Source organism: Struthio camelus, chromosome 1 (genome assembly GCF_040807025.1).
Source record: "Struthio camelus isolate bStrCam1 chromosome 1, bStrCam1.hap1, whole genome shotgun sequence".
Taxonomy (NCBI): Eukaryota; Metazoa; Chordata; class Aves; order Struthioniformes; family Struthionidae; genus Struthio; species Struthio camelus.
In genome coordinates this window covers 118,307,940-118,333,748 of record NC_090942.1, presented here as the reverse complement: position 1 = coordinate 118,333,748, position 25,809 = coordinate 118,307,940, and the positions used below count along the sequence as shown (strand labels likewise).

General features: G+C 37.0%; 1 long non-coding RNA gene across 4 annotated transcripts in view; it reads left to right on the top strand.

The window, feature by feature from the left end:
- The window catches only part of LOC104139473 (uncharacterized), a 213,816-nt gene extending 190,770 nt beyond the window's left edge, over positions 1–23,046 (top strand). For 2 of the 4 annotated variants that reach the window (XR_693118.2, XR_011135175.1), the window contains exons 3-4: positions 9,775–9,860; positions 21,115–23,046. This is a non-coding gene — a long non-coding RNA (uncharacterized lncRNA). The remainder of the gene's footprint in view (positions 1–9,774; positions 9,861–21,114) is intronic. The other 2 variants (XR_693119.2, XR_011135174.1) reach the window with 1 other exon arrangement.
- The last annotated feature ends 2,763 nt before the right edge of the window (positions 23,047–25,809 follow it).

Sequence of the window (25,809 nt, the reverse complement as noted above, 5' to 3'; positions counted from 1 at the left end):
GTCTTGGGGCTTGTTCAATCCAGAACTTAAATTTAAACCCAGAGCTTATGAATTTTTATAAAAACAAACTGAGAAAACATCAGAGAGTATCTTGTGTGTAGGAACTATAAGAGACAGTGCATCTCATTATTCTTTTGCCTTTGTCTTTTTCTACATTCTACACTGAGTGCAAATGCCCCATGAGATAGCTATAGTAAATGTTCTCAGATTTCACTTAATGAAAAGAATTAAGTCAAAGAAAAAGTACTATATTCTTTGGAGGACTCATATACCTGATTTAAACCAGAAAATAATTTAATTTTAAATCTTTTTTTTTAAACTTCTACAAAAGAAATCAACTATTTCCAGGTCTGTATTATTTCTTCTTTTTCTATGCCCTTTTTCCTTCTTCTCATTCTCTTTCTCCCCTCCCCTCAGCCTTTTTTTTTTGTTGTTGTTATTAGAGAAAAGGAGGAGAAAAGGAAAGAGAACACACACAAGCCCTCAAACCTTGCAAATCCAGTAAAGGAAGTATTTCTTTGCAACTGTTTCAGTGAGATTCAGGCTTTTGGGGAGTCGACCTGAACTTTCAACAATGTTTTCAGCCATCAAATAGAATCTCTTCAAGGCCTGGCAAACACATGGGAATAAGACTTTGAGGACAAGGGGATTTTTAAATGGACACCATAAGAAAAGGCTTGTAATGAACCTACAAAATGATGGTGTCAAAAATCTCATGTCAAACAAAAGAAAATAACATATGTGTGGTAGGTTGCCAAAACATAATAGAATTGTTCCTCTATGTCAGAAATTAATATGGATAGATGGTCTTAAAGAATAGAACAACTTGAAGTACAGGAGTTGAAAATATACGTATTGTTCAGTGTTTTTCTTGGTTGCAGTTAGAAAAGGTGATAAATTTAATGACAATGAGTGGATTTCTCTTCTCAACAACTTTCATTGGTTTCTTGGTGTTGAAATACAACTGCGCAAGGATAAGATTAGGCTACCAGCTGAATGTCTGGCAGATGCCAAAAGTGCAAGACCACAGAACCCTATTTTTGCAGGTTTTTCACTCTGGACTTTTTTTGAATTTCAGCTTCTCTGAAGACATATTTGCATACCTGGTGCTATGGTACATGCTTCTGGGCACCTCACTGCACCTTCTACTACATGGTTCAGATGCTGTTTGAAGGAAAATCTTAGCATTGGGGTAAGAGGGGAGCTTCCACAAGACTTTGGCAGGACTCATAAAATGATTCATTATATCTAATATAGCTCTGACATCACAGCCCAGGCCCGACCTGACAATCCTGGTTTTCCATCAGTTGTGGCTAAAATACTGGCCTACAGAGCACACTTGGGCCTCACACTCTAAACTCCCTTTTCATAGCACATTACATACTGAGCTGAAACAGTCAGCAGGTCTTCGTCCCAAATAGCAGTGCCAGTATAAACACTCACACACCCTTGATGAATAGCGAGGAAGCCTTCCTGACTTTGCTCTGAAAAAAGGAGTTATTATGAACAAGGAGCACTCTGGTCAGTTTTATAGACCTCCACTGGGAGTCCCAGCTAAATACCTGACTGCTAACTAACACCTGAACTGGGGAGATTTCACACAAATCACTTTGCTGTTGTACTGTGAGCCTGAACTAACATATAATAGTACAGAAATGAAGAACTTAACTATTTCAAGAATGAAATTGCCTGTGTGTTTTGCAATGTGAAGACCAATTCTCAGCCCTATCTTGGTGAATGGCTTTTTCAGACGTATGCAGGTCAATGTGTGCAGGACATGCTTACCAAAGCAAGCAGTGGGATGTTACAGAGAACTAGTTGCTGTTTGAGTGGTATTGTTTGTCTGTGCATTGCTAAAAAGTCTTTACCTTCTTTAATGCCCACAGATTTGTCAGGAGGAGTAGCACAATTAAATTTTGTGATGAATATATAGGATTATGCACAGAGAGAGTACTCTTCTGGTTGCAAAAAAGGCTATAGACAGGGAGGGTGAATGCAATTCTGACTGACAACGTACCACTTCTAAGAAAAAGCTGCCCTTAGTTTTGCAACTTAATGCTTTAAAAGAATTTGTGCAGAGAAAAAGAACTGGCACCAAGGGTCAAATATAGCCCATAGCGTTTCAAAGTTAGCACTTTCAATGCATAGAACAGTCCACTCTCTCCTGTGTAGAAGTAATTACACAAAAAGGAAAAGACGTTCCAAATTTCTACTCCTCGACCTTCCTATTCTTCTGGAGACCATGGTCAGCCCTTCTGTAGAAGGGAAATCCTGGAACTGTGCAAATCCCAGGAGATCATCAAAATGCACCAGACTGAGGGTACCACACAAATTGATCCTTCATTCTCAATTATACTGTTATGCAAGTTTTGCAGGCCTCCAAAGACTCCTCTCCCTCTCATTGCTGAAGGCACTGTCACTCTCTTTTCTCAAAATGTTCCAAAGTTGGAAAACCAGCTCTTTCCTGAAAAAAATGTAGAGAGTCCTTGATTAGGAAATGTAATTTCCATACTAATTGAGCATATGCTACACAAAACTTACTTTATTTCAAGATAATTGAGGTTCTTTGAGATTTGGTTTTGACATTGTATGGATTATACCTGATTCCTAAGATAGAATCTGTTGTTTACCTCCAAAAATAAGTAAACATTTTCTGTTAATTGCTATTTAATCTGCCATTGTTTCTTGATAGCTTGTCATTATTCTTACCAGTCCCACTTGGTTTATGCAATCTATGATTACAACAGAAGGGAGCACCTCTTTTCTGGAGGGGCATAAGTGTCTTGTAGAACAAATTGCTTTTCAAATAGTTTCTGTATATTTGTGCAGAGGTGTCAAGGAGATTTATAGCTGATATACACTTCACTTTCTGTGGGAATCAAGCAGTGTAAGAGAACAATTGTCTCAAACCTAGAAGCTGCTTTGTTTTAAGCATTTAGAGGTCTTTTGTGCCTAGCTTATTGCTTTCTGTCCTCCCACTGGAAAGGCTTAGAAAAGTAAAAATGACTATCATCTTTCTGGGCTTTTTTCTTGTTTACATTTATTCTGTTCCAGAAATTTAAGCTAAAGGATGTTCACACGGCTTTCTCATGAGAAGCTACAATCCTTGGTATATTTTATGTAACATAGTTACGAAGAAATTAATAATTACAAATTTAAACAAAACATTCTTGTTTTATCACACCTTTAAGAAATCAGGACTTTTGAAAGTAGTGATGAGGGTATTAATCTTAGTGATTAGGGTTACAGTTGCTCCTTTGCCACGTCTTACAACTTTAGGCAATCACTTCATTTTTCCCGGTTTAAATTCCTCATATGTATGGCAAAGATATTAGTGTAATTAGGGAGTAAGTATGATAGAAGTTATTGTAGTGTTCTTGATATTGCAATAGAGGAAGTGATGCAAAGCCTGAGATAAATAGAAAAAAAATGTATGTTTGCTTTGAAAAAATATATATTTGCTTTATAAAACTTTAGTGGAAATTCTATGCTTTCTCTTTTTTTATCCAATTACTAATACTATGATAATTCCATATGGCCTTGTATCCAAAATCTGATGTAGCAACATCCTTACTGCCTGGAGCTTATACTCATATACTTATACTTAGGAGTATCAACACGAATGGAGGTCGTATAAAGAATGCAGAATCTTGTAATAACTACAAAGCCACCTTTTCTGGAAAAAAACAAAACCAAAACAAAACTAAAGTTACGAATCCATCTTGAAAGTTCTCTCTTATTTTGTCTTCCTTAAGATATGAAAGGAAGACATATTTTGCAAATTTTGCATAATTGTACTCTTTAATATTGGTGCCCTAGAATATGTCAGGCCAAAAAAGTGCTTTTTTACTGCCTTAATTCTTAGGGTCAAGAAGTACCTTTCTTCTGTATTTCAAAGTTCCTAGTTTATAAAGAAATCATACGCCATTGAACTGGCCGTCTGTGGTGATCTGTGCTGATTTATAAGTCAGTAGCAGCACAAATAACTGTTATCAGCAGTGTTTACCATATTGATCACACTGGGTGTTACAGGGAAATTATTTCAGAATTCTTCCACCAAAGTAAATGACTTGAAACTTGACTTCCAACTTGTTCTGAGTAACGTAGGCAGTGAGCCAGCAAAACAGCTTCTGTGAGAACAGCCCTTATCTACTTCCAGTGATAGAAATTGGATTATAAGCAGACCTCCTTTTTTTAATTAAAAAAGACTAAATGTTCAAACAAAAGAGTGCAAATGGCTATCAGCTAGCATATATTAGCAAATAGTAATAAATCTAAAGGTAGGGGTTGTTTATGCTAAAGCTAGGTGCTGAAGCTAGTGAAAGTCCTGGCCTCATTGTTCTGGGCCCAAACAGAGACTGTAAATCAGTTCCTGCTGCGAAGCACTTTGAACGATCGTACATGGCAAAAATCATGCCTTTGTTTCCTCTACTAACCTTTGCCTGCCTGCAGTTTAAATCAAAATCCTACAAAAAGCATATGCACATACTTAACCCTCTGCACTGTGAGGAAAAAAGTGAAATGACCTGCCCTGTGCCTTAAAACGGATCAGCTGTTGACACGGAAATGAATTCTAGTGTTCCTGAGTTCTCTTCCACTTTAAAGTTTTAGCCACTAAAGAATATTGCCTATAGAAAGGTAATTGATTAATAGTTACAGTATAATTTTTCTTTTCATATAGTAGCCTTCTTAATATTTTACATATTAGCTTTTCAATTTTGTGTTGTTCAGTCTCATTTTGAAATGTTGGGCAAAAATATTTCTTGTGAGCCTAATCCTTTAAGATATTGAGAAATCATAGTTCTTACAGATACCAATAGTGTTTTCTGTTCCCCATAACCAGCAGGGCTGCTGATTCCTTTCACTGACTCTCTTCATTTTGATATTTTTCTTGCACTTGACTGCTGTCATTCCACTTTGTCAGGTATTTGTAAATGTATTTGAAATGTATACATGTTTTTTGCCAAATGCTTTCTACTTCAAAAAGTCTAACAGCTTGGGTGAGATCTTGGTGTGATTTAGGACTTCTTCTTATTTGTTTTCAAAGCCCCTGTGGAACAGTCAGTGCACTGTTGGGAAAAGAGCTCAGCTGTCTTTAAGGGAACAGCTCACTAACAGCTTTCATCCAAATTATACTATTCCAATTAGCTCTTGGTGTCCTGCACTGAACTATAGTTCTCAAGTGTAAGTGATCACCTCAGTCAACTAATGATGGTAACAGAACGCTTATTAGGTTACTAAGCTCCTTCCCCAGCAGCTGCAGGCTTGAGGTTCACCACAGTCTTCCCATTTTATGAGAATACTCAAATTCTAGTGACACTGCTATGAAAGGGACCTTTATGCTACCAGCAGTACCTTTAAGTCAGGCAGTCACTTCCTAAGGTGTTACTCAAATGCTATTATGTAAACAAACTCACAGCTATTGAACTACACGATACCATAAAGAATGCATAAATCATTCTATCACCCATTAGCCTTTCTAAAGAAATGTGATAAGCTGAAATACTCCTTTAAGAAAAAGCAAACAAGCAAACAAAAAAAACCCAATATGCCTTCTGTGTAAGACCTCAATGTTTCAGGATTTCTCCAGCGATCCCCAAAACTGAAAGACGAGTTGTCTAGCAAGTGTTGTGTTCTGAAGAAATGGAGAGATGAGGCCCTGATGAATCTGACGGAACGTTATAGTGAAGAGATAGAAAGAGCTGAGAAAAACACTATTTAACAATTTAATCAATGCAAGCGAACAGAGAAATGAGCAGCCGGATGCTTGACCTTCACATGGCTTAGTCTTAGGCAAAAGGAGATAAATTCCACAGATAAATTTATTAGTTCTTTACATTTCCTACCTTCACAAGTTGTCATCACACTCATTTGTTTTTTATTTTCTTTCATGTATGTTTTTTATCCTCTTGCAGCTAAAGAGCACATATATAAATAAAATCACTGCAGTTTACAAAGTCAACACTTTCTTGTCTTTGTGCTTAGTATCATATCGGTGGGGAATTAGTTGTTTAACATCCTCCAGTGAAAAGAACATTGGGTTGCTGTTGCATCATCTCATGGAGCAATTAGAGGTTATGGTGTCCCTCTCACATGACTATAATAAGGCTGAACATAGATTTCTGTACTCGAACTTGGAAGATTTGAATGCCAGATAAATTCACCAGCTGAGTGGCTTGAGAGGCTAGGCAGGAAAATAAAAGAAAGATTACGTGAGGAGGTGATGAAATGTTAAGATAATTAATAATCAAACTAAAGGTAATTCATGAAATGGTGACAAAGAGATTTTTGATAGACTTTTACTGAATATATTTAAATGTTATATGAGAAGGTATAAGGAAATGTTGACAGAGGTCTATCTGTACTAGTATGACTCACAGCAAAGTAGTTATTTAACCTTGTTTTAATTTATGGGAGAGGGAGGGAGAACAGGAAAAGGAAGAGAGCGGACTTGACACCTTGGGTCAATTTTTGTTTCTTCAGGGGTGGCCCAACAAAGCAATAAATGTTGACATTTGCAGAAGAAAAAAAAATAGTCTTCTGTGTAAGTGGAAGACAAGTGGGAGGAAATGAAAACTAAAAAAAAAGAAGTACTTGGAATACCCTCATGGGACTGAATGCATTGAAAGAAGCCATTCAGATGCTTAGGGATATGAATTTAGATTAGCGCTTTCTGTTTGGGATCTCTATTATGGCTATAAACATGCTAAAGAAAACAAAATAAAAATGCATATTAAACATTAGTTTAGGTTGCCACATAATCGGCACATCCACAAGCAAAGTCAGCTTTTACAGACCAAAAAGGATTATGCAGTACAAGTAGCTTACACATCTGGCAGCTAGTGGGAAACCTTTACTTCCTACCAAGTGTTCAAATATACCATTGATCTTCTGTGTAGGATGAGCCAGTTCAACCCAGAAATGGAAAAACATCTATTTCATTTTTTAAAAGATTTTAGTATCATAAAAATGGATTCATCTCCTGTGTAACCCCAGATGTTCAGTTCCATCACTTACATAAAATATTTCCTTTTAAAACACCCTGGTAGTAAATAAGACCATATGGTTCCAAATTAAAAAAGAGAATTTAAAACCTAATTTTTCGTTTAGTTGCTTGATGTGATCTGAAGCAGGTTTTATCAGGTATATTATGGATCCTAACAGATTCAACAATGTGTCATGTCAGTATTTCTTACATTCTGCCCTTTTACATGTGGAATAGCCACAAAATCCAGGATTATACATATTTCTGAACTAACTCCTAAAAGACTTCAAGATCTAACTATGGACAGAGGTGTCATTTGTGCTTTATTGGAGAGAGAAAAATTTCACCTCAGTGCAGGAGAATTCATCTACTTAAGTCCTATGTATTAAAACTCCAAAGGAAGATTTCATCTCAAATGAGTATGTGTACTAATTAGCCTGTCTAATGCAAGTCAGGAGGAATGCTCTTGGAGATTGAGCACTGAACTTGGGATCCTGAGATATGAGCCTATATTCTTGCTCAGTTGTGAAATTCTTTGTGTGTGCAGACCTCTGACTGGTCTCCTGATCTGTGTCCCATGCTTACTTTTCTATTCCTGCTCCAGGGAGGCAAGAAAGGAGAAGATAAGCTGGATGAATATAGTCACTTACTTCAGAGTGGAGAAGGTTATGGAGAGTTAGTCCCATGCTGCATGGATGAGCTGGAGAATCCCTTTATTTGCAGGGATGAACTGGAGGAACTGTCTCAGACTGAAGTGTCAGTTGAATAGATCTGAAAAAAAAAAAAGATGATGCAGGTATTAATTGGTCAAAACCAAGTGATTTTCAGCCAACCACACTAAAAGCGCTCAACAGTGAAACTGCCAATCTGTCTTGGAGTACAACTGTCACTTCCTTTTGTGTGGGAACCAGAGGAGTAGAAAATGTAGAAAGTGCTAGACTTTTTTTTAAGTTTCCAAAGAAATCCAAGGTAAAATAAATTGTGAAGTCTGTACAGGGCAAATCAGTAGAATTGTTCAAAAAATAGTAGATGTGATTAAATAGGATGTAATCGAGAACAGTTAAGGTGGTATTGTAGATGGAAGGAATACCTCACGAATCTAATAGTGAGCCTTTTGAAGGAGTTAATGAACATATGCTAAGGATAACAACACCCTCACTAGAGGCCCACACACAACTAGAGGCACGTATAAAGAAAGGTATGCTCCGGAGGTCTACGCCAGGACCTATACAGTTCAGCATGTTCATAGGTGATCTGAGAAAGGAGAATAAAACAAAGAATGTTATTACAAGATAACGTTATTTCACTTTATGAAACTAGATCATGCTTACCTTGTGTTAAATGCAGGTGGCTCCTTTTGCAAAAGATAGTAAAACTATCAAATGCAAAAGGAATGCCAACAAACCTGAAAATCCTATGGAATGGTTTCTGTGGGAGAGATGTGCAACTGATTAAAGCTTTTCTGCCCAAGGAAAACATGACTGAAAAGAATATGTAAAAGTATAAACGAATAAAGGAATAAAGACATTGAGAAGGTGGTTCAGAAACAAGTATTCACCATTGCTTATTAAAAAAAAAAAAGAATAATAAGAAGAAAGTGCTGGCCAGAATTTTTAAAACAAGCAATGGAATTACTTTTTTGAAAGAGCATGTAATTAATCTATAGCAGTCACTGCTCCTGGATATTGAGGCTAATTGATAGAAATAAAGGTTGGTTCTTAAAGAAAGTAGACTACTTGAGGGCTACTGTGAGCAGAAATGCAGACTGCCAGAATAAGGGAAGCCTTGCCCGGGTGGGACTCTCATACCCTTTCCTTGAGCTCCTGGCCACTGTGGAAACAGCCCCTGCTCAAACACTTGGTCAGAGCCAGCCTAGGAAGTTATTAGCTGTGTACCTAATACTTACAGGGAAAGATTAATGATTACTAAATTGTGCTGTAAAGCAGTTTCCGTTTTAGTAAATGAGTAAGTGAAATGAGATCACTCTTCAGTGAAATTAGGCACTCTTCTAGCAGTAAACTTCAAGGTAATGCACACAGAGCTATGGCCATGGAACCAGGAGAAAGTTATGCATATGAGTTCTATGCCAAATTCAGAACCAAATACTGCATGCCCTGCATGCAAACTCACCAGAAGGACTCAAGTATCTTGTTACCTTGTACTCGATGATCATTTATAGTAAATGCTGGTATAAAATCCTGTGATTTGGCCAGTTTTACCTTTGTTAGCCTCGTAACTTATATGGGTACGGTCTTGACTCAAGCCCTTCAAAATCATGAGATTAGCTAAAAATTTCACGTGAGGTTTTATCTTGCTGATATCTAAGCCTTTGAGAGTCACATTTCTAACTTTTCTCTAAATCCATAAGATTAAAACAATATTTTGAAGATACTATAAAGATTTCATTAGGAATTGGGGCCTTAAAAAAAAAAAAAAGTAAAAGTTGCTTTATTCACAGGAAAATTGTGAAAGTTAACATCAGTACTAAACTGCAAATTAATATAACAGCTATCTGGGTCTCAACAGAATATATCTGGCACAAAGATACAGCTAGAAGTATGTTTATATCTTTTGCTTGAGTCATTTCCCCTCTTAGTATGTGGGTCTGTGCCCTGGAATGATAAAGATGTGCTTACTGAGATTGCCTATAATGGGACTTTGCACCATATATAGTTATTTACTAGTGTTAATCATAGTATCGTGATCAGCAGTGTTGGGCACAGCCTGAATCTTTCCTGCTGTCTTTCTGCAGCTCACTGTAGTTTTGGGTTTTTGCTTTTCCACTACAGGTCATAAGTCTACTAGACATTTTCTGATTGCTGGTGGCTGGAAGAGACGTACTGTGGGACCTTCCAAAGTTGAGATGGGTTGCAAGGTTGGTAGCTATTCCTAGTGCTGGACTAGCACTATGATGGTTTCTTCCAGTTCCATGTTTCCAAATCTCAGCAGAATTGGGGTTTATAGTATACAAATCTACCATGGAAGCTAAGAAAGCCCTTTAACTTATTCCAAGTTAATATAGAATTATAAGTATGTGAGGTAATATTTTATGGAAAAATAGACACTTTCATATATAGACTGTACAACATTCTTGGTTTCAAGAGTAAGATCTTGGGCCATGCTTTATGTTACTTCATCAGTATGTTGTATTGAAGAATAACTAACTTCCAAATAATTAATCATACAAGCAGGAAAAGAAACCTGCTGTAGTTAGATTAAAGCTAAGGGGTTCAGGAAAATTCTCCCCCACTGAATATACTCTCCCACTATTACCTAATAAACCTTCATAGATCTTTCTCGTCTCAGCACTCCACAAACTCCAATTTAAACTACATTCCTACAGAACATAAATGTTTATTTCCATAAGATATTTCTTATATATGTAGTATTGAAGGCCATTTCTCCCTTCCCTCCATTTTATGTCTCTGGAAGTAAGCAGGTTCCTACCTACAATAGGTATCTACCTATTAATACGGAAAATTTAATAACAGAAATAACTTTACAGTTTTTAAGGACATTTAATCGTTGAAGTGTTTAAGGCCCCAACCTGCTACTGTGTGAGAGCTACTAAAAACATCTTTTGTTTAAAATTCCAGAAGAAAATTTATTGGCATGAAAGGAGTGAAAAGGGGACAGTAGTAACTGAGACATTAGCCATTATCTAATACCAGAAACAGTTGTATACTGGCCATATGATGATAACCAGTTGGTTATGAGTTAGCTGTGAGTGTCCATTAGATCTCTCACTTTTCAGTTCTCTGTGTGCTTATTTCATTGTCTTTTTCATACCCCAAAATATTAGCAGTTAATGATATTTTTAAAAGTTACTTCTGGATGTGCATCACCTTCCTTCAGCAAAACATCGGAGTAGAGAGTTAAATGACACACTGATCCGGGGTTCGAAAGTCCTCAGCATGTCACTGTTTCAGCTATCACCAAATAACAATTTTTTTTCTTTTCCTATAGAAAAGGCAGTAAAAACTTGGGGAAAAGACAGAGACCAAGATCAGATGAGGTTCATGAAAGGATAAACTAAAGGTTTGAAGCCTGATCTGCCTCTGGGGCATTAGTGCTATTCATATCATGACAGGCCTCCTCCTTTTGCTGTGTTGCCTTTCGCTACATAGCTGTCATTAATAATTGCCATGTTTAGCCATATGTGCAGTCTTACTGCTCTACTGATAACAGGGACAACCCTCTGTTTAGCTGCTGTACCCTTTTATTACGCCATCCTTTAGGGAACAGAACTGAGGTCCTGTCAGGAATCTCAGCTTCTAGTTCTCTGATCCAAATAAATTAAATTGCACTGCCTGAGACCTGGGGCTATATAGATGGTCTGCTTGCATCCGTATGGTCTGCAATCAAAGAAGATTCTCATTGATGTTAACAGTGTGCTGGAACTGTTTCTTAGCCCATAGTTTGGGCTTTGAAATGAATAAATGGAGTTGGAACATTGGATTTATTTTAAGTTGTAAATTTGATGTTAAATATATTTGAGGTTAACCATATGTTAATGACATTAAATGAAAGATTGAGTAAGTCAGATAAATGTAAATGATATTTCTTGGAAGCATTTAACCTGTCTGTAACTATGACAAGAAAGTGAAAATTCTCAAGATCACTTTTGATTTCTGTATATAAATTAGTTTAACTTAATTGAAACGCTTCAGAACTTGACTTTAGCATGGTTCACTGCTTTTACCTACAGTTTATTAAATTTTTGTATCTTCCATATTCTATGCATTTAGTTTTCCAGTAAGTGACCACAGTACAGTAGTTTCCCAGCAGTGATGTAATAGCGTAGAAATAGTCCAAGCTGAGTTCACTTCAAAAAGTGTTATATTTTGTCTTAATTTCTTGCCTTCATTTATTTTTTCCTGCAGAAAAGGGTTCCAGACTGTTTTCAGTTTTTGTAATAGGAAATGAATGCAGAATATTAGCATTTCTAAACTGATCTTATGCCTTACTCCTTTTATGTGAGTGTGGAACCACCAGTGTTCCTGCAAGTTTTTAAAGTAATCAGACTTTCTGACTACTATGAACTCTTACTTTTTTCTGGTCTTTGTTTTTAATGAAGGCTAGATAAAAGCTAATTGCCTGGAACTTCCTAGGTTAGACATAGGGGCAACACTTTTCTGCTCATGCTCATTTCTTTCCCACAAAAAAATAAGACACTGAGGAAGCTCCAGCCTCAGTGTTTGCTTGGAAACTGGCAGAAAGCACTTGTGGCGTTACTTAGAGCGGAGCTGTATGGAGAAATTTAAGCTCGAGGAATCACACATCTTTATTCTATTGGAATTCTAGTTCATATTCTGTTGGACTCTGATTAAAGCACAGCACTTATTAGTATTTGTAAATCAGTATAGTACAGTTATCTCAGTATTTTAAAGTGAAATCAAATTCATTACTTCCTCTCACCTGCAACCTCTCCTTCTCTTAACCACTCCCTCACATTGCACCTGCATTTCTCTTCTATCAGACACTGAATTTTTCTTTTATTTTTGCAAAGGATTGAGGAAATAATGTTTTCGTTGTGTAAAACTGTTAATAAACATATAACTGAGTCTTATTTATTGTAACACTTTCTCTATGATGGGCAGAGACAGTCCTATCTAAGGCCAAGAAAATGCCTGCTTTGGCTCAAGACTTTATTGTAAGCCATTCTTAAGCCAAGGACATTTTGAGGACCAGATCCAAGTCAGTATGGAGATGGCAGTGTATAATATTTTGTCAAAGACGGAAACTGAACAATTTAATTCACTTCATAATTATATAGTGCATGTGTTCCATTTACCTTTTCAATGTATTAGGCTTCATTTTCATTTTAAAAGTATGCCTGTGGAAGAAGGAGGGAAGAGAGAAATCAAATCTTTAGAGATTGACCTCAAATTTGATTCCTGAAAAATACATTTTTTATATCAATTATCAGCTTGTGGCACTTTTATCATAGCTCCAGTCTTCTCAGCTCATCTGTCATTTTCCAAATTTGTTTACACCAAAAAATACCAAATTTCGCATAAAAAAATAAAGGTATGTCTTTGCTGAGAGTACTGATAAATCATGCTTTTGAGTAGTTGTCATGTAGTTCTAAATGATTTTTGGAATTATTTTTGGAGATAATTTATTTATTTGGAATACAAGTGGACTGGTTCAGCTCTTTAGATGTTATTTTCTAATGGGAAAAATAAATACAGATAACTAAGAAAAAAATGACATGTAAATCTCAGTATTAGATGGCTGTCTTGGTAGGAAAGTTTTAGTAATTGCTCTTCTTCATTGCTTTCCTTCTTTCTCTGTATTATTTTGAGAGTTTAGATTCCTGTTAGGTTTCAGTCACTGTAGCATGAATTGGGACTAAGTTCTGTCTTAGTTTTTGATGGGGAATCATACCTTGTTTTGTGGTCCTGTTCCAGAGCAGAAGTGAAAAAAAAAAGGCTTCTAGTTTTAGCTTATTTATTAAGACCACTGACACTGACACAAATCTAGAAATCCAGCTGTATTTTTATTTGTAGAAATATAGGTAGGTGCACTTCTAACACAATAAATTGAGGAAGCATTTCTACCTGCAGGTATGAATAGTGTATACATTATAAGTCATGCCTAGTCCTCCTCTTCTATCATGCGGGATTTTTTTGATTGGGAGGTAAAATGTTAGTTTTCCTATTTTTCTGGATCTGGTAATCTTAGAATCTGGACTTTTTCCCAAGTGCTCCAATAGATTTTGTATTCTTATATTAAGCAAATGCATCTGGGAAGTGCACCCACATTTTATGTCTCAGTGAATACTAAATGAAAACAAACCGTATTTATCATATGACAAGAATTAAGAAAAAAGTCTTACAATGTTCTGTGTCCTTATTTGAGATTAACACCACATGTATTTCAAAAACCTGTTTGTGGCATGAAAATAATATCATCTCCATACTGAAACGTAGTACCTTTTTAATTTTAAATAGTGTCTCTTAGCTAGCTTCTGACCATCTGAGCAAGATGTATGCTAATTTTTGAGATACCTATCCTAAAAGCTGTTTATGCAGTGCAATATCTTATTGTGGAAAGGACTCCACAGTGGCTGCATTAACAGTAACAAGATAATTTATTCCTGCTGCACAATCATAATTCATTCTTGAAGCCAAATGGGTTTTTCTGGTTACTTTAGATCAGTTGTAGCATTCACAAAAACATTGGTTTGTATTAAGGAGAATATTTTGTCCTATCTCTTCCCAAAATGTGACTCTGTACCAGCATGAACAGCAGAAGGCTTTTATGCCACTTTTTAAATATCTTTTGGATGCCAGATGTAGGTAGAAATCCTGCTTCTAGGATAACTTTTTATATCAAATAATAGAAAATATTATACAATTCCATGGTTTACCCATGAAAACAACCTTAGACCATGTTTCATTAACTAACTATGCTTTGTGTCAAATTTTTAAATTATAGTTAATGAAGTGCTAGCATGTGTTAACTACAATTAAGTATGTAAGCAACGGCAACTGATTGATATACCCTTTCCCATTTGTACCCAGAAATGAAAGAACACAGCAATATGGCATTTTGCAAGCTATCTAACTGGCTGTGAAGTTCTTAGTTAAGGTTTTCTTAGAGCTCTGGAAAGTTTTTAGCACATTATCATAATAAAATAAGTAATTCATTATATTATTTTTTATATACATATACATATACATATACATATACATATACATATACATATACATATATATATATATATGTACACATACACACACACACACACACACACACACAAACATATATATAAAATAGCTTCTTCAGCAGAAACCATCCTAACCATTGGAAAATAATTTAAGATTGTGAAAAATTAACATTTTTCTAACATGAAGCATCTTTCACAAGATTGGCCAGTTGACCTTTGCTAGAAATACAAGAAATCTGTGCTCTATTTGCCTTTCATGCATGAAGCTTCAGTGGCTTGCTCTTGGATATTGAATTAATTGTGAAGTAGAGTTGACAGTTGTTTTATATATAGAAGTAGATAAAGATATTAATACTCACAAGAAGGGTTTTCCTTCAACCCAGTTGAGCTAGGATGAAAAATTTGCCTTAAATCAAGAATAATGACAACTTTCAGCAGCTTATGCAAACCACTGGTGTGAAGCCAATGTTAACTCAACAGAACAAGACATGTTTTTCATATTCTGCTAGCATTTCCTAGCTCTTCATTTTCTGGTTGGAAAGAAAGGTTGCACAGTAAGTCATGCTCAGTCTGCTTTATTTTCCCTTTTCCCCAATTAAGTTGGAATGTTTTAATATCCAAATTAATATTTCCTAAAAATAACCTTATTCTTATTTGAATTTGACTATTGTGCATGTGGGATGTGTTGAGGACATACCAAGTGGTATATTTTTACTCTTCTATAGAGGGAAAAAAGTGAATATAGGTATTCTAAGATTTTTAGTTCTGCTCCCTTCCTCTTAAATTGCTTGGCAAAATTCGTCTGGTTGCAGTGGAAAGCAAAATTTGAAGAAAAAGAGAACTTTTGAAATCCAGGAACTATAGCACATCACTGAAACAAATGTATTCCTATTTGTATTTTATTTCTAATACAAGAACAGCTTTACAATTAAATTTTGATAGCCCAAAAGATGAAGACTTCTACCAGAATATTCATTCATTCACTTTGACAAATGTACGAAATGTCGTATTTCAGTATAACGCTGTACACATTAATAAGCATTAAAGTTGTGTGACTTTAACAGTAAATGATGCATTCTTATTAGAAGCTCTCAAATTATTATTTGGTACTTTAAGTCTTCCTATAGAGAATTATAAATGAGTTGTTGGACTATGCATTAAGTAAAGAGATAGAGTATTTTTGTTTCGTGACCCTTAGCTAGGAAATCTAGTTGTCCATAATAATCTTGTTAATGTTGGTCTGTACCTTACTATGGCTAGCAGAGTCTTCGCTCTCAGAAATAGAAATTGAACCGTATCATTAGGATTCAACTAACAGAAATAGCATTATCCTTGGCTCCAAAAATGACCTTTCTGTGAATAGGAGGATTTCTTACTCAAATGTTGGTGATGACCAGGAACCACAAAATGAAGAGCCAAATCTCCAGCAAATCCACAAGGCACCCTCTAATACAAACAAAAGCAACCACAATTAGTAGAGTAAATAACACACACTAGAGAGCACACAGTAGCCTGATTTCAACAAACACCAGCCTTTATGTTTAACGTCTTGCTTTGACATATGTTTAACGTCTTGCTTTGACATATGTTTCAGCTAGTAGCAAATTATTTATAAACAACAGAAATATATTTTAATGCTATATTTGAAAAGGCAAAGCAGAGTCCCAACTATGAAGTTGTCAAAAAAAAAAAAAAAAAACTATGATAAATCATCTGAGAAAAACCCTGGAGTGAGCTCCTGCCTCTGGCATCAATCGGTGGCAAGACTGCCATTGACTTCAGCAGAGTATGATTTTACCTCTGCTTTTAGGCCTGACCAATGGGAAGAGCATCACGAGACACAACTTTCAGTTGCATATCAAAGGTCACATAAAATTTCTTTAGCAAGTGCTGCTTTCTGTGTAAGTTATTTCCTTTCTAGTCAAGTAGAAGATATCATGTGGACTATTCAGAGCTCTGGAAGCATAGAAAGCCAGACAAAGCAGGCAGCTGCCAACGACAAAAACACTCTGAGATGTTTCCATAAGCAATAGCAGTTTTTCAAAGGCAATTCCAACACAACTTATGTAAAGGATTCTGGGAACATCTTTTGCGTACTCCCTTCTTTCAGTAGTCTTGTCTGTTTTTTCCTTTTGTTATACAAACTTTTTTTATAGACCTTCCTTTCACAGCTCTGTTTCCTTAGTTCACTTTTATACTTTTGTTCTCTTATTAATTGTATTATTTTGCATTCCTCTTTACCCCTTTAGTACTTTTGTTCCTCTCTCTGACTTTTTTGCTTTGTGATTGATCTCTATCAGGCCAATGTAAGTCATAGTGAAAGCCAAGGAAAGCTTCAGCCTTCAGATAAGGAAAATGACTGGATTAAGACAGAAATAAATTATCAGGAATTTTATCTAGAATGTAGAAAGAATTCTTTTTATAGCAACAAGCAAAAAAGCAGATTTCCTTACGGAAGGAGGATACGCCTATTGGGACAATGCCTAATTTTAATAAGGACTTCAAAAGAGAATGTGATTATTTTAAATTATGATTTATGCCTTTGATGTCAAAATGAAACACAATTATATTTTATTTTGCTGAAGCAAACTTTACAAAGGTTTATTTTTACTTTCTTTTTATGTCTGTGATAATGCTTTATGTCTAAATTGAACTGTTTTGGCATGTGAAGGATTTATTCATGCTCTGAGTGGATCCGTTTGGTTCTCATTAATTTAATTTAATCATTAGATATTATAAGATACTATACCCCAGTGTCAAAGTACCTCCCTTTTCACAGGCTGGAAGGTCAACATCCCCACATACTTGGTTGGCTGATCTTCGTTGTCAGTACATCCAGTAGACCCTTTTAAAAAGAATAGCCTGAGAAAAACCTTCTGTAGATAGCCAGCCAGTCAGAGGATGGAGTAACCGTGTTTTGTTTCACTAGCCTCTTCCTTCTTTCTGAAGATGGCTGGGGAACTCCCTCATTCAAAATCAAGATGCATGTTACAGGACATGAAGAGGTCCCATAACAATGTTTTCTTATAATCTAGTAAGCTCACTCACCTTGCTTCTCTATGACTGTTTATCTCTAGTGGTTTTAAGGATGATTTTGCACAGTTTTCAACTCAGCATGTGCTGGAAGATAAAATGCCTGGATCAACTTCCTATTAAGAATATTAGTCATCTGGAAAAGAGAGAATACAGGTATTCCCCAGCTCTTAAACCAGGGGTAATTTCATCCATTAAAATCTCCCACATAGGCAATGCATGATCCAGTAGAATGAGCTCCGAGCACTGGATTGTGTTAATCCTCAAATTGCTTAATATGACTGAATAAAAATCGTGCAAAATAGGGATCAGAACATACTAAAAATATTTTCTATTTTTAAGGAAAGAAAATCCTAAAATTTTTGTAACAGCAAACATCTATTCTAACCTCGCTTACAGTCTATTTTCAAAAAGATAGCTTCACCTTCAGCAGTTTCATGTGTTGTCTTCTACTACAGTCACACATCTAACAGGATCTCCCCTCTAAGGATTCCTATTTCGGGACTGAACTGAAAGATAGACTTTGTAGTGGCTGGTTAGCTATAGCCTTAATGCATGTGTTAGGATACAAAACATTCCTTGTGATTCACAGGGTTCGGAAATGAGACCCAGTATCTTACCACATGTTAGAAGAGATTGCTAGGTTATTGCTATCTACTAAAAGGTATTTTCTCTCTAATGCTTGAAGTGTAAGCTCTTTACATGACATCGACAGCTGAAATGGGAGCTGTACTATTATCCTTAGAAGACAACAGGAGGGGTGCTGGAAAGTAAGGGCACACTCTATATAGTTTCACTGCATCCCTGGATAAGGAAAAGGATTACAGAGTCACTCAAGTGAGAAGGGACCTCAGGAGGTCTCTAGTGCAACCTTCTGCCCAAAGCAGGGCCAGCTCTGGGATCATCCCAGGCTACCCAGGACTTTGTCCAGGCAGGTCTGAAGACCTCCAAGGGTGGAGCCTGCACAGCCTATCTGGGCAACCTGCTCCACTATCTGCCTGTCTTTATGGGAAATATTTTTTCCCCTCATATCCAACGTATATAAGACCCTCTTGTTATCCAGGTGGCTTAAAATAATGCTTGAGCAAGCGTGGGTAAAGATAAAGTGTGTGTGTGGTGGTGGGGGATTCATAACCCTCTACCCCACAAAACTAGAAATGTTTATAACAGGCATTGATAGTAACTTGTCAGAAAATATGGCCATAAGAGACTACCCACTGCAGTCCTCAGGAATGGTTCTTCTACTGTAACCTCTGATGGCTGCCTTTCTTTGGGGAGACTTTTGATATTTCATATAGTCTCTCTCCTCTTTGAAGTCTCACAGCAGGTTTAGATATATTTAATCTTTTCACTTTTCACTTTGAAATAAATTTAATTTCATGAAAATAAGCATTGTTTTTTTTGTCTCTTTGTTAATTTAAATACTTGGACTGAACTGGCTAGTGAGCAGCTCCTTCATTCAGAGCTCCTATCTCCTTTAGTGATTCATTGGCAAGCTTCAGTATTACACTGGACCTTGTATTCTATTATCAATCCATGTTTTGATAAACATACTTGATGTAATCAACTAAATAGAAAAAGTGGATCATTCCTGGCCTCTTCCCTAAGACCAGATATAAGGATAACTGAGCTCTTCAAAGTAATTGATTTATAGCCCCCTTCTCTGATACATATCACAATGAAAATGGTAGTTTTCAAAGAAGTACTAAGGATACGGTATTTCTACAACCATTAATAAACTATGGATTAACATGTTTAGTAATGTATTAATTGATATTTCACAGATATTAATTTTTAGGGACCTATTTTACCAGTAATTTTGTGTTTCATGAAAAAGAACTTATATCTGTAAATATGCTTTCCAACAGTTTGTATCTAGGCTGTCTCAACTGTAAATATGAGCCTGTGAGTATAAAACATGGAAATAGTGATTATTGTTAATATCATATTATTTTATTCTGCAAACCGTATTTTGTTTCTGGAACTTAACATAAACAGAACTGTAGTCACACAAGAAAAATAAGTGGTAAGGAGAAAATTACATGACTACATTTAAAGAGTTTGTGTGGGTCCACACAAACTTTCAAGTCAGAAATTTCTTGCTAATTATTTTTATAGTGATTTCATCTGTGAAATCGTTAGCCCAAACCTAAAGACAGATAGAACTGAAAAACTACATCTGTGGGCTTTTGAAAAGTTGAGCTGTAGTATATGGATCGAGTTGTGGTCCTCTCTTTCATGGGAAAGTCAGTTTATAAGGAAGATGTTGAGGGCTTTTTTCCTTAATCAGCTTTACAGGTAATTGCTGACTGTAAGGGGATTAACAGATGTGAGACTTTTCCTTCTGGATGTCCCTACCCAGTAGGTGTGTTTATTTCTGCTCTTTGGGAAATCTGACATGCTGAAAAAAAAAGGTATTTTTTGCTCTGTTTCAGAATAAGGATGTAATCTTTCAAATAGGTAAATCTGGAAAAAATATAAGTTTTCAAAAATAGAAACATTTTGTTTTGGTGTAAGTCAGTGCAGAGGCTCAAGCTCATTGGCTTCCAGCTCTTCTTGAGTCTGTATGACAGAAAGACCAGAGCCTAGAAGCTCTGAGAGTCAAGTTGAGCTAGGAGCTTTGGAGCTCCCATCTCCTTAAAGGCCAGCTTGGGAGTTTTGGGAAAATATTTGGCTCTAAGGATCTCAGATGCTGGTCTCCAAGTCTAAAAGCCCTGAGACCTTCCTGTCTCACAGGGAAAATCTCAGCCTTCTCTCTGGGTGGTTCGAAATCCAGATTCCAGAGAAAGCGTGTTCTTCTTTATTCTAAAAGTTCCTAAAGTGTTTTCCAAGACTACATCCCATTTCTACAAAATAAAAGGAAAATTCCATATGGCCCAATGCTGGATAAGACTGCAAGAAATGGTATTGAAGTTGATGGAAATATTCATGTTGGCAATATTTAGCAAGGCTGAATGGTATTATTAGGATAATGGTAATATTTCATTTTTTGGAAAAAGATAATTTTTAAAAAGTACTTAAATCTAACAGAAGATGGAAAAGCTGTTCAATCTAAGTTTAATATCCTAAAATAATGAAAGTTCATTTAAAATAATATTTAAAGCAGATTGACCACATTTTAAATTAGTCACACTATACAAATTGAGTGACATAAATATAGTAGCTTCAGTTTTAAACTTGGGTAAAAGAAACTTAAACTCAGCTCTCTCTCTTTTTTTTTTTTTAATAAGCATTGACAAATTCTATGATCCACAGGAGAAAAAAAAGAGGAGTGTCACAATGGTTTTGATATCTTATTTGCAAGTAAATTTTATGCCTTTATTCACATTATTTTTAGGTATCCCCTTTGTCAATCATGTCTACATTTGCATTGCTGGCAGACCCAAAATATGACATTGATTATTGTTTTCTTGTCTCTTAGGAAGACAGAAAATGAAGAAAAAAACCACATTCTTCGAATCACAGTCTTTGTCCCAAAGGCAGCACACGCCTCTGACACCCCCGTCCACTCCTCCTGCCAGCTTCGCTCTAGAGAGAAAGCTGTGAAGATAGAATTGACCAGACTCCAGCTATTTTATGCATACAGTAGTTTGGTCCCTTAAAATTTGAATTATGGACCACATTGCTTTCTCCTGGAAAATCTCTCAGAAGGGGAAAAGGTATTCCAATGACAACATGAGTGTGAATTTATGTGGAGACTAAGCGGACCCAAAAGTATTCATTTTGATTTTATTGTTAGAACTATCCGTAGAGAACTAACCACTTCATTAGCATGCCCCTGGCACTGGGGCGAAGAGCTGAAGTTTCATTCTTCCGGACATCGTGTTACTCACTTAGCCCTCTCATCATCGCTAAATACACTTTCTACTCAACACAACCAGATCCAATGCAGTCACCTCGTCTGAGTAGCACCTTATTTTACAGGTAGTCTTCTGCTAAAATCAATAGCATTAGTTATGGAATAAAAAGTGCTTAGAGAGATTAATATCAGAATTTGTCCAAGAAAATGTCTCAACCATAGGGGAAGAATTAATGCAGCAGTATTTCCATTAGTATTGTGGTCAATTTGCTGATTCCACTGACTACTCAGCATTTGTTCTCTTCCTCTTCTAGACCTGACTTGCCCCAGCAAACACTTCTGGAGTGCCAAACCAGTGATGGTTGCTACAGTTATTTTCTCATCTGCTCCTGTTTCAGAGGTTGGAGGCCTTTGTGTGTAATCGTCCCTCGCTTTATTCCTCTTCCAGAGCTAGCAGAGAGGGGTGCCTAAGCAGATCTGAAATAAAGCTAAGGTCAGGAGAGAGCCATTCTCCGATTCCTGGGATAGATGTAAGGGAGGAACTGGATAAACAGTTAAATAGCAATTTGCCAGCTTCAGAATCATCAAAGAATTCTGATTGTAGTGAAGAGAGCAACCAAGTACATCTGGCTTTCAGGAGAGTGGAAAGTCTACTTTTATGCCAAAGCTAGACCATAAATGTCTGGCTCTGATCCCAGCTTTGTTGGCCCATTATAAGCACTTTTATTTGACCTTTTTATTAATGTCAGTGTTGTTCCGAGCACACACATGTCTTAGATTCTCAAACAGCAAGAAAATTAAAGAGATGGTTTTATAAGAATTGGATGCACAGTAGGTAGCACCGTCCTAAAGTACTAGCTTATCTAGCTAACTAGTTAGAAGAGACAGCTCCGTTTCTGTATTAACTATGGATCTTGTGTCTTAGGTGCCAAACAGACATGAAATAAATGGCCTGTTTAAAATAATTGTAAGCAATCATAGCATACATTGTAAACAGAAAATCTTGCTTTGTGACTATTTACGTCTGTATTATACTCTTCTTTAAACAGGAAGTTTTGTTGTTTCTCGTACTACTATATCTGTTTTGTGTGTCTACAAAAACAAGCCTATTGTGCTTCTTGGAAACTACTATACCTAAGATTCAGTGGTCTATTGAATAAATATGAATGCAAAGACATTTACAATTGAAGTGCTTACCTCATAAAATTATGAACATTAATGTCAGAAAAAGGTTTTCAGCTCTTTTAAGACAGCTTTTATGTACCTGAAGAGGAAATGAGCTAGAAAGGTGAATGTTCAGATGTATGTCAGACAAGCAGATTAAATCATTTCGGGATTTCCTGGCACCTGGGGAGGAGCCAACATGAAATGAATTATGTAGTGTGCGTGGATTAAATGAACATTGTGACACATAAAATACTCTATTTGTTTAATTCTTCATCCATTGGCCTGAGCCTTCAAAAGATGGACAAGCAAAAAGGACCTCAGTCTTGGAAATTTTTTATTGCAGAACAGAGTGACTCAGGGATTTGTAATGGATGGAGTTCAAGCCATTTACTCAAATCTGGACCAGGCCAGTAGTGATCACAAGTCAGTACCAGCTGCTGTGTATGTGTTTGAGGGGCGGGGGGGGGGGGGTGGGGAGGGGCATGTATGCGTATGTGATAGGACTTGGTGGTTGGACGCCAGCTGCTAGTGGACACCAATCTATATAATGTAAAGTAACCTCACACAACCCGCTCCTCAGCAGTCTCAGCCAAAAAGCCAAACATAGAATGGGCACAGAGACAGAACTAAACTTTCCACCCCATGTAGCAGTTGCTTAAAACACACATTTCTGTAGGGCGGGTAGTGAGAACACCATTTTATTGCCGCTGTCCGTGCTGTACCGATTCAGTGGAAAAACTGAAGAATGGAGCTTCCAGCAGGGCCAGACTGGTACTTCTCATAAACCTCTATTTTACATTCCACCATTGTACTTGCATTTGGCTGGAAAATGTTAATCACCACTCCACACTTGCACCTTTCAGCATGGTTGACAAGGATTTCTCATCTGAATGCAGCTTCAGAATTTGCTTTCCTTGGGGCCTAGGCAAAGCTAGAATTAAATGCTCTTCAGGATGAGATGCCATTTTTTAGAGGAGAGACTAAATGAACTCTATTTTATTTAATGGCTTTTAACTTACCTGTTAAATGTTTGACTGGAGGTGGTTGTTGGGGACGGCAAGGCCTTGCAGTGCCCCCTCCCCGGCCAGGCCTATCCTGCAGCTCCCAGCGAGGTGAGCTGGGCCGGGTTGTGGATGGTGGCCAGGGCTGGCATGCCAGGTGCTGCTGCAGGCCCTTGTCAGGGCCAAGGTGAAGCTGGGAAGTCAAGTCAGCAAGGCAAGGATAGGATCAGGTTCAGAGGCTCAGCTAGAGTCCAGTGGCAGGCCCTGGAAGTCAACCCAGGGGTCCAGTCCAGATCAGGTTGTGCAAGGCCAGGCATGGGCACATCTGCAGGGCACAAGGGCTACAGTCCGGCGGCAACCACTGGTGCGAACCCCGGCTTGAAGGCAGCTCTTGGTGAAGAGGGCATAGACCCCCACTGGGGCTTCTTCTAGCTCTTTATTTCAAGGCCACCAGCTGCACTATGTTGATCCTGAGCTGAGGAAGTAAAACCCTCGGTACCTGCAGATATCCAGTGTCCTGTCAGTGTCATGGGATTTTATGAAACAAATAATTTGGAATATTGGAGTATTGGAAGTTTTGCTTTTGACTTTTTCTGTTCTATGACTGCAAGAGTTACAAGCACTGAGGTTATGTTTAGAGGACTTGTAACTTTTTCAGATGTTCTCAGGAGGAAATTCTACTCCACAAACAGTGCTGCTCTACGTGTGAATTGAGGATGTATAAAATCATTTTCATTTCCTGAACATTTGGTGTTAGCCAGAAAAACCCATGGAGTTTCTTGGTAAATGCCAATCTATGTTTTACACCTCCAGCAATGCAATCCTTGGGATTCTTGCAAGATGTGGACTCTCTTGGCCTAGAGATTCTGGGTAATATAAAGTTTTGGGGAAAATAATGAACCAAATGGGAAAAGCTTCATTATGTAGTTCAGAACACAGTGATCTGGATAGAGATAGTTAGCAAACAGTACTACTGAGACTTTAGTCTACACAGCATATACAGATCAATGGCAACTCTTCAGGCACACGGGCATAGACTCCCTCAATGTTTTTTTTTTTTTTTCTGATTATGGTGACTTTTTTTTTTCCCAATGTGCTGGACAGACAGGTCAATCACGCCTTTCACAAAATTACTGCTTTCATGTTGACATCAACTTCAAAATGCAACTGGTTTTAAAAGAAATGTCTTCAAAGGTTACAGAGGACATGATAAATTAAGCCTGCTAAGGTTTGGCTATTACGTCTTTCCAGTCAGTTTCCTTTATTCTCAAACAGAAACCAGCACAATGCTGCTTTTTCAATGGTCTTCTATTCCCCTTGAATTCCCCAGGTGGGATTTTTCTCTCCTTCCACAGATTTCAGGCAGAAGATCTGCCTATATATATATTTTCACCCAAGCTGACCCTATAGGAATAATGAAAAGATTAATTTCAAATAACTACAACCCGTATTATAACCTTCATATATAAAGGGTGCTTAATATTCATTGTTCCTTCTTTCTTCTAACATTTACGTTATTTTTCATCAGAAACAGTGCTACATGAGAAACAGGAAGTAATGAAAGAGTTATACAGTGTTGAAGAAGTACATAATACGGTAATAATAGTTAAGCCTCAAAGTATGCAAAGTTTAATTCAGCTTAGATTAGCACCCCTAAATTCTGGTCCTTATTAAGAGCCGCATTTTTAGACAAGAAGTTGGGCCATGTACCTGACAGTAACAAACTGTCTGGTTAGAATTACAGCGTGTCCTGGTTCTTGTCACACTGAAAATGTCACAGGATTAGTTTTCTGTGTGCAGAATTCCTCCTTCGCACTCCAGTGAGATCTTTGTAGAATAACAGGCTGTGTATGCATGGGAGAAGCAAGTATACGAAACCTGAATAAAAGGGGTTCATCACTAAGGGATGAACAACAATAACTGTGAATGCTGTGAATTTATGCCATTGCGTACCTGCAGAGTAGAATTGCCTCATCATTTCCAACCAAAGAATAAATAGTAGCCCAGGGGTGGTAAAACAGTAATGTAAACCAAGCATAGTATTCTGCAATCATATTTTGAAAGAATGTGAAAGATCTAATTTTCAAAGGTCACAAGGACAGCAAGATGTAACTGAAATAGCTTTTTTGAAACTGAACCTACCTGAAAA